Here is a 17,233-nt window from a genome sequence, read left to right on the forward strand (position 1 = left end):
AATCCTTGCTGTCCCTGTGTAGGACACCAATGGATGTTCCAAAGCACTGCAAGCCCTTGCAAGCCCTTGCAAGCCCTCGACATCCTATCTCTTACGGCTCCTGAGCGTTGCTCTGTAGGAGATGAGGATGGTGAGCTGTGCAGTGCTCCTCAAGAAGGAATTGCCTTGGTCTTGCCACTGCTATCCGGTTGAAAAGGATTTGCATCCATGAGCCGAGCTTGAAAGGTGGCCCTGCCAGCAGATTGTCTTGCAGCGGAGAACCTCCAGCAGCCTCATGCAAGGTTTTCTTCCCTCAGCCCCTGGCCTGTGATTCCAGCAGCTCCTCAAGTGCTTCCTGTGAGATGTGCTGGGGCTGCCCCCGGGCCAGCTCTGGCAGTGGACACGGGAGGCTGCTCCTCTGGATCCTGCGTGGGGCCTGGTGACCACTGCGTTGCCGGGTGCTGGCATTGTGACATGGGGGTGACACAGCCGCATATGTGCAGCCCTTTGGAGGAAGCCTTTGGGGTGCTGGCTCCAAATCAGTCCCTGTACCTACAAAATAGGGGAGTAAGCAACCTAACAGAGTCCCTTTTTTGCAAAAAGACAGTGTGGATTTGTTGCCAGTGCAGCCTTACTTCCAGTAGCAATACTGCCTGTAGTATCATGTATGGAGGCCTCAGGGCTAGCTCAGGGCTTGTCACGCAGAACTGCAGGCCTGACAGAGCAGAACTGCTCTCCTCTCCTCTCCTCTCCTCTCCTCTCCTCTCCTCTCCTCTCCTCTCCTCTCCTCTCCTCTCCTCTCCTCTCCTCTCCTCTTCTCTTCTCTTCTCTCCTGTCCGCCAGTCCAATATATGAGACTGTTTGCTGAAATGACAGAGGGTTTTCAGTTCCAAAATCAATTTCAAAGACACAGAACACAATGAATTTTATTTTATTTTGTTGTTAATTTATTAATTTTCTTGATTTTATGTTAATTCATGTTATGTTTCTTCGTGTCATTTTTTTTCCCTTTGTGACTCTGTTTCAGAACCCAGGCTCACAAGCATTAGCTCAAGCCCAAGTGTAGCCAGGAGTAGGCTGAGGCATTCTTCAGTTTAGCCTGAGAAAAGATCCCTTGCAGGCTGGCAAAGGCAAGTCCCAGAGCTGCAGAGAGCAGCTGCAGGAATAGAGGCCAAGCTGTCCGCGGTTCCTGCAGAGGGAGAACCTTGACAAGGACTTGTGGGACTGACCATGCACAAAAGAGGAGGAAGAAGAAGAAGAAGAAGAAGAAGAAGAAGAAGAAGAAGAAGAGGAAGAAGAGGAAGAAGAGGTGAGTGGTACCGTGGCATCTCTTCCAAAGCGTGACATGTAGCGATGACGAGCAGACTTTTTGCCTTCCACAACTTGTTTGGCTGCTGTGCTTCTTGGGCAGGGATGCATGAGAAGCGCTCTGGTCCCTGCCAGGCGCTTGTGTTAGCTGCAGGGAGAGCTGAGAAGTGGCAGCTGCGGCTGCCAGCATGGTGGAGCATGAGCAGCTGGCTCCCAGGCCAAATGGCCCAAAGAAAGGGTGGCAAGGGGCGGTGCTGAGAACTGCAGAGGAAGGCAAAAAACCGCCGGGGACCAGTGCCAATGTGCCCCGGGGGAAAAAGTTCCTTGCTGAGCCCAGTGCTGGCCATGGGCTGTTCCCTGAGCATGTGAGCCAGACCTGGCTCCTTGTCCCACAGGCTGCTCATGCTTCCCAGGAGCTGCCCAAGCCCTATCCTCCCTTGAGCTGGAGCTATCTTGCGGACTTGCCAGAGTGCCCAAGTGCCTCTGAGCTGATAGACCTTGTGGGCAAGAATCCTTGCTGTCCCTGTGTAGGACACCAGTGGGTGTTCCAAAGCACTGCAAGCCCTTGCAAGCCCTTGCAAGGCCTCGACATCCTATCTCTTACGGCTCCTGAGCGTTGCTCTGTAGGACATGAGGATGGTGAGCTGTGCAGTGCTCCTCAAGAAGGAATTGCCTTGGTCTTGCCACTGCTATCCAGTTGAAAAGGATTTGCATCCATGAGCCGAGCTTGCAAGGTGGCCCTGCCAGCAGATTGTCTTGCAGCGGAGAACCTCCAGCAGCTTCATGCAAGGTTTTCTTCCCTCAGCCCCTGGCCTGTGATTCCAGCAGCTCCTCAAGTGCTTCCTGTCAGATGTGCTGGGGCTGCCCCCGGGCCAGCTCTGGCAGTGGACACGGGAGGCTGCTCCTCTGGATCCTGCGTGGGGCCTGGTGACCACTGCGTTGCCGGGTGCTGGCATTGTGACATGGGGGTGACACAGCCGCATATGTGCAGCCCTTTGGAGGAAGCCTTTGGGGTGCTGGCTCCAAATCAGTCCCTGTACCTACAAAATAGGGGAGTAAGCAACCTAATAGAGTCCCTTTTTTGCAAAAAGACAGTGTGCATTTGTAGCCAGTGCAGCCTTACTTCCAGTAGCAATACTGCCTGTAGTATCATGTATGGAGGCCTCAGGGCTAGCTCAGGGCTTGTCACGCAGAACTGCAGGCCTGACAGAGCAGAACTGCTCTCCTCTCCTCTCCTCTCCTCTCCTCTCCTCTCCTCTCCTCTTCTCTTCTCTCCTGTCCGCCAGTCCAATATCTAAGAGACTGTTTGCCTGAAAGGACAGAGGGTTTTCAGTTCCAAAATCAATTTCAAAGACACAGAACACAATGAATATGATTTTATTTTGTTGTTAATTTATTAATTTTCTTGATTTGATGTTAATTCATGTTATGTTTCTTCGTGTCATTTTTTTTCCCTTTGTGACTCTGTTTCAGAACCCAGGCTCACAAGCATTAGCTCAAGCCCAAGTGTAGCCAGGAGTAGGCTGAGGCATTGTTCAGTTTAGCCTGAGAAAAGATCCCTTGCAGGCTGGCAAAGGCAAGTCCCAGAGCTGCAGAGAGCAGCAGCAGGAATAGAGGCCAAGCTGTCCGCGGTTCCTGCAGAGGGAGAACCTTGACAAGGAGTTGTGGGACTGACCATGCGCAAAAGAGGAGGAAGAAGAAGAAGAAGAAGAAGAAGAAGAAGAAAAAGAAGAAGAAGAAGAAGAAGAGGAAGAAGAGGTGAGTGGTACCGTGGCATCTCTTCCAAAGCATGACATGTAGCGATGACGAGCAGACTTTTTGCCTTCCACAACTTGTTTGGCTGCTGTGCTTCTTGGGCAGGGATGCATGAGAAGCGCTCTGGTCCCTGCCAGGCGCTTGTGTTAGCTGCAGGGAGAGCTGAGAAGTGGCAGCTGCGCCTGCCAGCATGGTGGAGCATAAGCAGCCGGCTCCCAGGCCAAATGGCCCAAAGAAAGGGTGGCAAGGGGCCGTGCTGAGAAGTGCAGAGGAAGGCAAAAAACCGCCGGGGACCAGTGCCAAGGTGCCCCAGGGGAAAAAGTTCCTTGCTGAGCCCAGTGCTGGCCATGGGCTGTTCCCTGAGCATGTGAGCCAGACCTGGCTCCTTGTCCCACAGGCTGCTCATGCTTCCCAGGAGCTGCCCAAGCCCTATCCTCCCTTGAGCTGGAGCTATCTGGCGGACTTGCCAGAGTGCCCAAGTGCCTCTGAGCTGATAGACCTTGTGGGCAAGAATCCTTGCTGTCCCTGTGTAGGACACCAGTGGGTGTTCCAAAGCACTGCAAGCCCTTGCAAGCCCTTGCAAGGCCTCGTTATCCTATCTCTTACGGCTCCTGAGCGTTGCTCTGTAGGAGATGAGGATGGTGAGCTCTGCAGTGCTCCTCAAGAAGGAATTGCCTTGGTCTTGCCACTGCTATCCAGTTGAAAAGGATTTGCATCCATGAGCCGAGCTTGGAAGGTGGCCCTGCCAGCAGATTGTCTTGCAGCGGAGAACCTCCAGCAGCCTCATGCAAGGTTTTCTTCCCTCAGCCCCTGGCCTGTGATTCCAGCAGCTCCTCAAGTGCTTCCTGTCAGATGTGCTGGGGCTGCCCCCGGGCCAGCTCTGGCAGTGGACACGGGAGGCTGCTCCTCTGGATCCTGCGTGGGGCCTGGTGACCACTGCGTTGCCGGGTGCTGGCATTGTGACATGGGGGTGACACAGCCGCATATGTGCAGCCCTTTAGAGGAAGCCTTTGGGGTGCTGGCTCCAAATCAGTCCCTGTAGCTACAAAATAGGGGAGTAAGCAACCTAATAGAGTCCCTTTTTTGCAAAAAGACAGTGTGGATTTGTTGCCAGTGCAGCCTTACTTCCAGTAGCAATACTGCCTGTAGTATCATGTATGGAGGCCTCAGGGCTCGCTCAGGGCTTGTCACGCAGAACTGTAGGCCTGACAGAGCAGAACTGCTCTCCTCTCCTCTCCTTTCCTCTCCCCTCCTGTTCTCTCCTCTCCTCTCCTCTCCTCTCCTCTCCTTTCCTGTTCTCTTCTCTCCTGTCCGCCAGTCCATTATCTAAGACACTGTTTGCCTGAAAGGACAGAGGGTTTTCAGTTCCAAAATCAATTTCAAAGACACAGAACACAATGAATTTTATTTGATTTTGCTGTTAATTTATTAATTTTCTTGATTTAATGTTAATTCATGTTATGTTTCTTCGTGTCATTTTTTTTCCCTTTGTGACTCTGTTTCAGAACCCAGGCTCACAAGCATTAGCTCAAGCCCAAGTGTAGCCAGGAGTAGGCTGAGGCATTGTTCAGTTTAGCCTGAGAAAAGATCCCTTGCAGGCTGGCAAAGGCAAGTCCCAGAGCTGCAGAGAGCAGCTGCAGGAATAGAGGCCAAGCTGTCCGCGGTTCCTGCAGAGGGAGAACCTTGACAAGGAGTTGTGGGACTGACCATGCGCAAAAGAGGAGGAAGAAGAAGAAGAAGAAGAAGAGGAAGAAGAGGTGAGTGGTACCGTGGCATCTCTTCCAAAGCGTGACATGTAGCGATGACGAGCAGACTTTTTGCCTTCCACAATTTGTTTGGCTGCTGTGCTTCTTGGGCAGGGATGCATGAGAAGCGCTCTGGTCCCTGCCAGGCGCTTGTGTTAGCTGCAGGGAGAGCTGAGAAGTGGCAGCTGCGGCTGCCAGCATGGTGGAGCATGAGCAGCCGGCTCCCAGGCCAAATGGCCCAAAGAAAGGGTTGCAAGGGGCCGTGCTGAGAACTGCAGAGGAAGGCAAAAAACCGCCGGGGACCAGTGGCAAGGTGCCCCAGGGGAAAAAGTTCCTTGCTGAGCCCAGTGCTGGCCATGGGCTGTTCCCTGAGCATGTGAGCCAGACCTGGCTCCTTGTCCCACAGGCTGCTCATGCTTCCCAGGAGCTGCCCAAGCCCTATCCTCCCTTGAGCTGGAGCTATCTGGCGGACTTGCCAGAGTGCCCAAGTGCCTCTGAGCTGATAGACCTTGTGGGCAAGAATCCTTGCTGTCCCTGTGTAGGACACCAATGGATGTTCCAAAGCACTGCAAGCCCTTGCAAGCCCTTGCAAGCCCTCGACATCCTATCTCTTACGGCTCCTGAGCGTTGCTCTGTAGGACATGAGGATGGTGAGCTGTGCAGTGCTCCTCAAGAAGGAATTGCCTTGGTCTTGCCACTGCTATCCGGTTGAAAAGGATTTGCATCCATGAGCCGAGCTTGAAAGGTGGCCCTGCCAGCAGATTGTCTTGCAGCGGAGAACCTCCAGCAGCCTCATGCAAGGTTTTCTTCCCTCAGCCCCTGGCCTGTGATTCCAGCAGCTCCTCAAGTGCTTCCTGTCAGATGTGCTGGGGCTGCCCCCGGGCCAGCTCTGGCAGTGGACACGGGAGGCTGCTCCTCTGGATCCTGCGTGGGGCCTGGTGACCACTGCGTTGCCGGGTGCTGGCATTGTGACATGGGGGTGACACAGCCGCATATGTGCAGCCCTTTGGAGGAAGCCTTTGGGGTGCTGGCTCCAAATCAGTCCCTGTACCTACAAAATAGGGGAGTAAGCAACCTAACAGAGTCCCTTTTTTGCAAAAAGACAGTGTGGATTTGTTGCCAGTGCAGCCTTACTTCCAGTAGCAATACTGCCTGTAGTATCATGTATGGAGGCCTCAGGGCTAGCTCAGGGCTTGTCACGCAGAACTGCAGGCCTGACAGAGCAGAACTGCTCTCCTCTCCTCTCCTCTCCTCTCCTCTCCTCTCCTCTCCTCTCCTCTCCTCTCCTCTCCTCTCCTCTCCTCTCCTCTCCTCTTCTCTTCTCTTCTCTCCTGTCCGCCAGTCCAATATATGAGACTGTTTGCTGAAATGACAGAGGGTTTTCAGTTCCAAAATCAATTTCAAAGACACAGAACACAATGAATATGATTTTATTTTGTTGTTAATTTATTAATTTTCTTGATTTGATGTTAATTCATGTTATGTTTCTTCGTGTCATTTTTTTTCCCTTTGTGACTCTGTTTCAGAACCCAGGCTCACAAGCATTAGCTCAAGCCCAAGTGTAGCCAGGAGTAGGCTGAGGCATTCTTCAGTTTAGCCTGAGAAAAGATCCCTTGCAGGCTGGCAAAGGCAAGTCCCAGAGCTGCAGAGAGCAGCTGCAGGAATAGAGGCCAAGCTGTCCGCGGTTCCTGCAGAGGGAGAACCTTGACAAGGACTTGTGGGACTGACCATGCACAAAAGAGGAGGAAGAAGAAGAAGAAGAAGAAGAAGAAGAAGAAGAAGAAGAAGAGGAAGAAGAGGAAGAAGAGGTGAGTGGTACCGTGGCATCTCTTCCAAAGCGTGACATGTAGCGATGACGAGCAGACTTTTTGCCTTCCACAACTTGTTTGGCTGCTGTGCTTCTTGGGCAGGGATGCATGAGAAGCGCTCTGGTCCCTGCCAGGCGCTTGTGTTAGCTGCAGGGAGAGCTGAGAAGTGGCAGCTGCGGCTGCCAGCATGGTGGAGCATGAGCAGCTGGCTCCCAGGCCAAATGGCCCAAAGAAAGGGTGGCAAGGGGCGGTGCTGAGAACTGCAGAGGAAGGCAAAAAACCGCCGGGGACCAGTGCCAATGTGCCCCGGGGGAAAAAGTTCCTTGCTGAGCCCAGTGCTGGCCATGGGCTGTTCCCTGAGCATGTGAGCCAGACCTGGCTCCTTGTCCCACAGGCTGCTCATGCTTCCCAGGAGCTGCCCAAGCCCTATCCTCCCTTGAGCTGGAGCTATGTCGCAGACTTGCCAGAGTGCCCAAGTGCCTCTGAGCTGATAGACCTTGTGGGCAAGAATCCTTGCTGTCCCTGTGTAGGACACCAGTGGGTGTTCCAAAGCACTGCAAGCCCTTGCAAGCCCTTGCAAGCCCTCGACATCCTATCTCTTACGGCTCCTGAGCGTTGCTCTGTAGGAGATGAGGATGGTGAGCTGTGCAGTGCTCCTCAAGAAGGAATTGCCTTGGTCTTGCCACTGCTATCCGGTTGAAAAGGATTTGCATCCATGAGCCGAGCTTGAAAGGTGGCCCTGCCAGCAGATTGTCTTGCAGCGGAGAACCTCCAGCAGCCTCATGCAAGGTTTTCTTCCCTCAGCCCCTGGCCTGTGATTCCAGCAGCTCCTCAAGTGCTTCCTGTCAGATGTGCTGGGGCTGCCCCCGGGCCAGCTCTGGCAGTGGACACGGGAGGCTGCTCCTCTGGATCCTGCGTGGGGCCTGGTGACCACTGCGTTGCCGGGTGCTGGCATTGTGACATGGGGGTGACACAGCCGCATATGTGCAGCCCTTTGGAGGAAGCCTTTGGGGTGCTGGCTCCAAATCAGTCCCTGTACCTACAAAATAGGGGAGTAAGCAACCTAACAGAGTCCCTTTTTTGCAAAAAGACAGTGTGGATTTGTTGCCAGTGCAGCCTTACTTCCAGTAGCAATACTGCCTGTAGTATCATGTATGGAGGCCTCAGGGCTAGCTCAGGGCTTGTCACGCAGAACTGCAGGCCTGACAGAGCAGAACTGCTCTCCTCTCCTCTCCTCTCCTCTCCTCTCCTCTCCTCTCCTCTTCTCTTCTCTCCTGTCCGCCAGTCCAATATCTAAGAGACTGTTTGCCTGAAAGGACAGAGGGTTTTCAGTTCCAAAATCAATTTCAAAGACACAGAACACAATGAATATGATTTTATTTTGTTGTTAATTTATTAATTTTCTTGATTTGATGTTAATTCATGTTATGTTTCTTCGTGTCATTTTTTTTCCCTTTGTGACTCTGTTTCAGAACCCAGGCTCACAAGCATTAGCTCAAGCCCAAGTGTAGCCAGGAGTAGGCTGAGGCATTCTTCAGTTTAGCCTGAGAAAAGATCCCTTGCAGGCTGGCAAAGGCAAGTCCCAGAGCTGCAGAGAGCAGCTGCAGGAATAGAGGCCAAGCTGTCCGCGGTTCCTGCAGAGGGAGAACCTTGACAAGGAGTTGTGGGACTGACCATGCACAAAAGAGGAGGAAGAAGAAGAAGAGGAAGAAGAGGAAGAAGAGGTGAGTGGTACCGTGGCATCTCTTCCAAAGCGTGACATGTAGCGATGACGAGCAGACTTTTTGCCTTCCACAATTTGTTTGGCTGCTGTGCTTCTTGGGCAGGGATGCATGAGAAGCGCTCTGGTCCCTGCCAGGCGCTTGTGTTACCTGCAGGAAGAGCTGAGAAGTGGCAGCTGCGGCTGCCAGCATGGTGGAGCATGAGCAGCTGGCTCCCAGGCCAAATGGCCCAAAGAAAGGGTGGCAAGGGGCCGTGCTGAGAACTGCAGAGGAAGGCAAAAAACCGCCGGGGACCAGTGCCAATGTGCCCCGGGGGAAAAAGTTCCTTGCTGAGCCCAGTGCTGGCCATGGGCTGTTCCCTGAGCATGTGAGCCAGACCTGGCTCCTTGTCCCACAGGCTGCTCATGCTTCCCAGGAGCTGCCCAAGCCCTATCCTCCCTTGAGCTGGAGCTATCTTGCGGACTTGCCAGAGTGCCCAAGTGCCTCTGAGCTGATAGACCTTGTGGGCAAGAATCCTTGCTGTCCCTGTCTAGGACACCAGTGGGTGTTCCAAAGCACTGCAAGCCCTCGACATCCTATCTCTTACGGCTCCTGAGCGTTGCTCTGTAGGAGATGAGGATGGTGAGCTGTGCAGTGCTCCTCAAGAAGGAATTGCCTTGGTCTTGCCACTGCTATCCAGTTGAAAAGGATTTGCATCCATGAGCCGAGCTTGGAAGGTGGCCCTGCCAGCAGATTGTCTTGCAGCGGAGAACCTCCAGCAGCCTCATGCAAGGTTTTCTTCCCTCAGCCCCTGGCCTGTGATTCCAGCAGCTCCTCAAGTGCTTCCTGTCAGATGTGCTGGGGCTGCCCCCGGGCCAGCTCTGGCAGTGGACACGGGAGGCTGCTCCTCTGGATCCTGCGTGGGGCCTGGTGACCACTGCGTTGCCGGGTGCTGGCATTGTGACATGGGGGTGACACAGCCGCATATGTGCAGCCCTTTAGAGGAAGCCTTTGGGGTGCTGGCTCCAAATCAGTCCCTGTAGCTACAAAATAGGGGAGTAAGCAACCTAATAGAGTCCCTTTTTTGCAAAAAGACAGTGTGGATTTGTTGCCAGTGCAGCCTTACTTCCAGTAGCAATACTGCCTGTAGTATCATGTATGGAGGCCTCAGGGCTCGCTCAGGGCTTGTCACGCAGAACTGTAGGCCTGACAGAGCAGAACTGCTCTCCTCTCCTCTCCTTTCCTCTCCCCTCCTGTTCTCTCCTCTCCTCTCCTCTCCTCTCCTCTCCTCTCCTGTTCTCTTCTCTCCTGTCCGCCAGTCCATTATCTAAGAGACTGTTTGCCTGAAAGGACAGAGGGTTTTCAGTTCCAAAATCAATTTCAAAGACACAGAACACAATGAATTTTATTTGATTTTGCTGTTAATTTATTAATTTTCTTGATTTAATGTTAATTCATGTTATGTTCCTTCGTGTCATTTTTTTTCCCTTTGTGACTCTGTTTCAGAACCCAGGCTCACAAGCATTAGCTCAAGCCCAAGTGTAGCCAGGAGTAGGCTGAGGCATTGTTCAGTTTAGCCTGAGAAAAGATCCCTTGCAGGCTGGCAAAGGCAAGTCCCAGAGCTGCAGAGAGCAGCTGCAGGAATAGAGGCCAAGCTGTCCGCGGTTCCTGCAGAGGGAGAACCTTGACAAGGAGTTGTGGGACTGACCATGCACAAAAGAGGAGGAAGAAGAAGAAGAAGAAGAAGAGGAAGAAGAGGTGAGTGGTACCGTGGCATCTCTTCCAAAGCGTGACATGTAGCGATGACGAGCAGACTTTTTGCCTTCCACAATTTGTTTGGCTGCTGTGCTTCTTGGGCAGGGATGCATGAGAAGCGCTCTGGTCCCTGCCAGGCGCTTGTGTTAGCTGCAGGGAGAGCTGAGAAGTGGCAGCTGCGGCTGCCAGCATGGTGGAGCATGAGCAGCCGGCTCCCAGGCCAAATGGCCCAAAGAAAGGGTTGCAAGGGGCCGTGCTGAGAACTGCAGAGGAAGGCAAAAAACCGCCGGGGACCAGTGGCAAGGTGCCCCAGGGGAAAAAGTTCCTTGCTGAGCCCAGTGCTGGCCATGGGCTGTTCCCTGAGCATGTGAGCCAGACCTGGCTCCTTGTCCCACAGGCTGCTCATGCTTCCCAGGAGCTGCCCAAGCCCTATCCTCCCTTGAGCTGGAGCTATCTGGCGGACTTGCCAGAGTGCCCAAGTGCCTCTGAGCTGATAGACCTTGTGGGCAAGAATCCTTGCTGTCCCTGTGTAGGACACCAATGGATGTTCCAAAGCACTGCAAGCCCTTGCAAGCCCTTGCAAGCCCTCGACATCCTATCTCTTACGGCTCCTGAGCGTTGCTCTGTAGGACATGAGGATGGTGAGCTGTGCAGTGCTCCTCAAGAAGGAATTGCCTTGGTCTTGCCACTGCTATCCGGTTGAAAAGGATTTGCATCCATGAGCCGAGCTTGAAAGGTGGCCCTGCCAGCAGATTGTCTTGCAGCGGAGAACCTCCAGCAGCCTCATGCAAGGTTTTCTTCCCTCAGCCCCTGGCCTGTGATTCCAGCAGCTCCTCAAGTGCTTCCTGTCAGATGTGCTGGGGCTGCCCCCGGGCCAGCTCTGGCAGTGGACACGGGAGGCTGCTCCTCTGGATCCTGCGTGGGGCCTGGTGACCACTGCGTTGCCGGGTGCTGGCATTGTGACATGGGGGTGACACAGCCGCATATGTGCAGCCCTTTGGAGGAAGCCTTTGGGGTGCTGGCTCCAAATCAGTCCCTGTACCTACAAAATAGGGGAGTAAGCAACCTAACAGAGTCCCTTTTTTGCAAAAAGACAGTGTGGATTTGTTGCCAGTGCAGCCTTACTTCCAGTAGCAATACTGCCTGTAGTATCATGTATGGAGGCCTCAGGGCTAGCTCAGGGCTTGTCACGCAGAACTGCAGGCCTGACAGAGCAGAACTGCTCTCCTCTCCTCTCCTCTCCTCTCCTCTCCTCTCCTCTCCTCTCCTCTCCTCTCCTCTCCTCTCCTCTCCTCTCCTCTCCTCTTCTCTTCTCTCCTGTCCGCCAGTCCAATATATGAGACTGTTTGCTGAAATGACAGAGGGTTTTCAGTTCCAAAATCAATTTCAAAGACACAGAACACAATGAATATGATTTTATTTTGTTGTTAATTTATTAATTTTCTTGATTTGATGTTAATTCATGTTATGTTTCTTCGTGTCATTTTTTTTCCCTTTGTGACTCTGTTTCAGAACCCAGGCTCACAAGCATTAGCTCAAGCCCAAGTGTAGCCAGGAGTAGGCTGAGGCATTCTTCAGTTTAGCCTGAGAAAAGATCCCTTGCAGGCTGGCAAAGGCAAGTCCCAGAGCTGCAGAGAGCAGCTGCAGGAATAGAGGCCAAGCTGTCCGCGGTTCCTGCAGAGGGAGAACCTTGACAAGGACTTGTGGGACTGACCATGCACAAAAGAGGAGGAAGAAGAAGAAGAAGAAGAAGAAGAAGAAGAAGAAGAAGAAGAGGAAGAAGAGGAAGAAGAGGTGAGTGGTACCGTGGCATCTCTTCCAAAGCGTGACATGTAGCGATGACGAGCAGACTTTTTGCCTTCCACAACTTGTTTGGCTGCTGTGCTTCTTGGGCAGGGATGCATGAGAAGCGCTCTGGTCCCTGCCAGGCGCTTGTGTTAGCTGCAGGGAGAGCTGAGAAGTGGCAGCTGCGGCTGCCAGCATGGTGGAGCATGAGCAGCTGGCTCCCAGGCCAAATGGCCCAAAGAAAGGGTGGCAAGGGGCGGTGCTGAGAACTGCAGAGGAAGGCAAAAAACCGCCGGGGACCAGTGCCAATGTGCCCCGGGGGAAAAAGTTCCTTGCTGAGCCCAGTGCTGGCCATGGGCTGTTCCCTGAGCATGTGAGCCAGACCTGGCTCCTTGTCCCACAGGCTGCTCATGCTTCCCAGGAGCTGCCCAAGCCCTATCCTCCCTTGAGCTGGAGCTATGTCGCAGACTTGCCAGAGTGCCCAAGTGCCTCTGAGCTGATAGACCTTGTGGGCAAGAATCCTTGCTGTCCCTGTGTAGGACACCAGTGGGTGTTCCAAAGCACTGCAAGCCCTTGCAAGCCCTTGCAAGCCCTCGACATCCTATCTCTTACGGCTCCTGAGCGTTGCTCTGTAGGAGATGAGGATGGTGAGCTGTGCAGTGCTCCTCAAGAAGGAATTGCCTTGGTCTTGCCACTGCTATCCGGTTGAAAAGGATTTGCATCCATGAGCCGAGCTTGAAAGGTGGCCCTGCCAGCAGATTGTCTTGCAGCGGAGAACCTCCAGCAGCCTCATGCAAGGTTTTCTTCCCTCAGCCCCTGGCCTGTGATTCCAGCAGCTCCTCAAGTGCTTCCTGTCAGATGTGCTGGGGCTGCCCCCGGGCCAGCTCTGGCAGTGGACACGGGAGGCTGCTCCTCTGGATCCTGCGTGGGGCCTGGTGACCACTGCGTTGCCGGGTGCTGGCATTGTGACATGGGGGTGACACAGCCGCATATGTGCAGCCCTTTGGAGGAAGCCTTTGGGGTGCTGGCTCCAAATCAGTCCCTGTACCTACAAAATAGGGGAGTAAGCAACCTAACAGAGTCCCTTTTTTGCAAAAAGACAGTGTGGATTTGTTGCCAGTGCAGCCTTACTTCCAGTAGCAATACTGCCTGTAGTATCATGTATGGAGGCCTCAGGGCTAGCTCAGGGCTTGTCACGCAGAACTGCAGGCCTGACAGAGCAGAACTGCTCTCCTCTCCTCTCCTCTCCTCTCCTCTCCTCTCCTCTCCTCTCCTCTTCTCTTCTCTCCTGTCCGCCAGTCCAATATCTAAGAGACTGTTTGCCTGAAAGGACAGAGGGTTTTCAGTTCCAAAATCAATTTCAAAGACACAGAACACAATGAATATGATTTTATTTTGTTGTTAATTTATTAATTTTCTTGATTTGATGTTAATTCATGTTATGTTTCTTCGTGTCATTTTTTTTCCCTTTGTGACTCTGTTTCAGAACCCAGGCTCACAAGCATTAGCTCAAGCCCAAGTGTAGCCAGGAGTAGGCTGAGGCATTCTTCAGTTTAGCCTGAGAAAAGATCCCTTGCAGGCTGGCAAAGGCAAGTCCCAGAGCTGCAGAGAGCAGCTGCAGGAATAGAGGCCAAGCTGTCCGCGGTTCCTGCAGAGGGAGAACCTTGACAAGGAGTTGTGGGACTGACCATGCACAAAAGAGGAGGAAGAAGAAGAAGAGGAAGAAGAGGAAGAAGAGGTGAGTGGTACCGTGGCATCTCTTCCAAAGCGTGACATGTAGCGATGACGAGCAGACTTTTTGCCTTCCACAATTTGTTTGGCTGCTGTGCTTCTTGGGCAGGGATGCATGAGAAGCGCTCTGGTCCCTGCCAGGTGCTTGTGTTACCTGCAGGAAGAGCTGAGAAGTGGCAGCTGCGGCTGCCAGCATGGTGGAGCATGAGCAGCTGGCTCCCAGGCCAAATGGCCCAAAGAAAGGGTGGCAAGGGGCGGTGCTGAGAACTGCAGAGGAAGGCAAAAAACCACCGGGGACCAGTGCCAATGTGCCCCGGGGGAAAAAGTTCCTTGCTGAGCCCAGTGCTGGCCATGGGCTGTTCCCTGAGCATGTGAGCCAGACCTGGCTCCTTGTCCCACAGGCTGCTCATGCTTCCCAGGAGCTGCCCAAGCCCTATCCTCCCTTGAGCTGGAGCTATCTTGCGGACTTGCCAGAGTGCCCAAGTGCCTCTGAGCTGATAGACCTTGTGGGCAAGAATCCTTGCTGTCCCTGTCTAGGACACCAGTGGGTGTTCCAAAGCACTGCAAGCCCTCGACATCCTATCTCTTACGGCTCCTGAGCGTTGCTCTGTAGGAGATGAGGATGGTGAGCTGTGCAGTGCTCCTCAAGAAGGAATTGCCTTGGTCTTGCCACTGCTATCCAGTTGAAAAGGATTTGCATCCATGAGCCGAGCTTGGAAGGTGGCCCTGCCAGCAGATTGTCTTGCAGCGGAGAACCTCCAGCAGCCTCATGCAAGGTTTTCTTCCCTCAGCCCCTGGCCTGTGATTCCAGCAGCTCCTCAAGTGCTTCCTGTCAGATGTGCTGGGGCTGCCCCCGGGCCAGCTCTGGCAGTGGACACGGGAGGCTGCTCCTCTGGATCCTGCGTGGGGCCTGGTGACCACTGCGTTGCCGGGTGCTGGCATTGTGACATGGGGCTGACACAGCCGCATATGTGCAGCCCTTTGGAGGAAGCCTTTGGGGTGCTGGCTCCAAATCAGTCCCTGTACCTACAAAATAGGGGAGTAAGCAACCTAACAGAGTCCCTTTTTTGCAAAAAGACAGTGTGGATTTGTTGCCAGTGCAGCCTTACTTCCAGTAGCAATACTGCCTGTAGTATCATGTATGGAGGCCTCAGGGCTAGCTCAGGGCTTGTCACGCAGAACTGCAGGCCTGACAGAGCAGAACTGCTCTCCTCTCCTCTCCTCTCCTCTCCTCTCCTCTCCTCTCCTCTCCTCTTCTCTTCTCTCCTGTCCGCCAGTCCAATATCTAAGAGACTGTTTGCCTGAAAGGACAGAGGGTTTTCAGTTCCAAAATCAATTTCAAAGACACAGAACACAATGAATATGATTTTATTTTGTTGTTAATTTATTAATTTTCTTGATTTGATGTTAATTCATGTTATGTTTCTTCGTGTCATTTTTTTTCCCTTTGTGACTCTGTTTCAGAACCCAGGCTCACAAGCATTAGCTCAAGCCCAAGTGTAGCCAGGAGTAGGCTGAGGCATTCTTCAGTTTAGCCTGAGAAAAGATCCCTTGCAGGCTGGCAAAGGCAAGTCCCAGAGCTGCAGAGAGCAGCAGCAGGAATAGAGGCCAAGCTGTCCGCGGTTCCTGCAGAGGGAGAACCTTGACAAGGAGTTGTGGGACTGACCGTGCACAAAAGAGGAGGAAGAAGAAGAAGAAGAAGAAGAGGAAGAAGAGGTGAGTGGTACCGTGGCATCTCTTCCAAAGCGTGACATGTAGCGATGACGAGCAGACTTTTTGCCTTCCACAATTTGTTTGGCTGCTGTGCTTCTTGGGCAGGGATGCATGAGAAGCGCTCTGGTCCCTGCCAGGCGCTTGTGTTACCTGCAGGAAGAGCTGAGAAGTGGCAGCTGCGGCTGCCAGCATGGTGGAGCATGAGCAGCTGGCTCCCAGGCCAAATGGCCCAAAGAAAGGGTGGCAAGGGGCGGTGCTGAGAACTGCAGAGGAAGGCAAAAAACCGCCGGGGACCAGTGCCAATGTGCCCCGGGGGAAAAAGTTCCTTGCTGAGCCCAGTGCTGGCCATGGGCTGTTCCCTGAGCATGTGAGCCAGACCTGGCTCCTTGTCCCACAGGCTGCTCATGCTTGCCAGGAGCTGCCCAAGCCCTATCCTCCCTTGAGCTGGAGCTATCTTGCGGACTTGCCAGAGTGCCCAAGTGCCTCTGAGCTGATAGACCTTGTGGGCAAGAATCCTTGCTGTCCCTGTGTAGGACACCAGTGGGTGTTCCAAAGCACTGCAAGCCCTTGCAAGCCCTTGCAAGCCCTCGACATCCTATCTCTTACGGCTCCTGAGCGTTGCTCTGTAGGAGATGAGGATGGTGAGCTGTGCAGTGCTCCTCAAGAAGGAATTGCCTTGGTCTTGCCACTGCTATCCAGTTGAAAAGGATTTGCATCCATGAGCCGAGCTTGGAAGGTGGCCCTGCCAGCAGATTGTCTTGCAGCGGAGAACCTCCAGCAGCCTCATGCAAGGTTTTCTTCCCTCAGCCCCTGGCCTGTGATTCCAGCAGCTCCTCAAGTGCTTCCTGTCAGATGTGCTGGGGCTGCCCCCGGGCCAGCTCTGGCAGTGGACACGGGAGGCTGCTCCTCTGGATCCTGCGTGGGGCCTGGTGACCACTGCGTTGCCGGGTGCTGGCATTGTGACATGGGGCTGACACAGCCGCATATGTGCAGCCCTTTGGAGGAAGCCTTTGGGGTGCTGGCTCCAAATCAGTCCCTGTACCTACAAAATAGGGGAGTAAGCAACCTAATAGAGTCCCTTTTTTGCAAAAAGACAGTGTGCATTTGTAGCCAGTGCAGCCTTACTTCCAGTAGCAATACTGCCTGTAGTATCATGTATGGAGGCCTCAGGGCTAGCTCAGGGCTTGTCACGCAGAACTGCAGGCCTGACAGAGCAGAACTGCTCTCCTCTCCTCTCCTCTCCTCTCCTCTCCTCTCCTCTCCTCTCCTCTCCTCTCCTCTCCTCTCCTCTCCTCTCCTCTCCTGTTCTCTCCTCTCCTCTCCTCTCCTCTCCTCTCCTCTCCTCTCCTCTCCTCTTCTCTTCTCTCCTGTCCGCCAGTCCAATATCTAAGAGACTGTTTGCCTGAAAGGACAGAGGGTTTTCAGTTCCAAAATCAATTTCAAAGACACAGAACACAATGAATATGATTTTATTTTGTTGTTAATTTATTAATTTTCTTGATTTTATGTTAATTCATGTGATGTTTCTTCGTGTCATTTTTTTTCCCTTTGTGACTCTGTTTCAGAACCCAGGCTCACAAGCATTAGCTCAAGCCCAAGTGTAGCCAGGAGTAGGCTGAGGCATTCTTCAGTTTAGCCTGAGAAAAGATCCCTTGCAGGCTGGCAAAGGCAAGTCCCAGAGCTGCAGAGAGCAGCTGCAGGAATAGAGGCCAAGCTGTCCGCGGTTCCTGCAGAGGGAGAACCTTGACAAGGACTTGTGGGACTGACCATGCACAAAAGAGGAGGAAGAAGAAGAAGAAGAAGAAGAGGAAGAAGAGGTGAGTGGTACCGTGGCATCTCTTCCAAAGCGTGACATGTAGCGATGACGAGCAGACTTTTTGCCTTCCACAATTTGTTTGGCTGCTGTGCTTCTTGGGCAGGGATGCATGAGAAGCGCTCTGGTCCCTGCCAGGCG

The sequence above is a fragment of the Caloenas nicobarica genome, chromosome 13 (assembly GCF_036013445.1).
Source record: "Caloenas nicobarica isolate bCalNic1 chromosome 13, bCalNic1.hap1, whole genome shotgun sequence".
Lineage (NCBI taxonomy): Eukaryota > Metazoa > Chordata > Aves > Columbiformes > Columbidae > Caloenas > Caloenas nicobarica.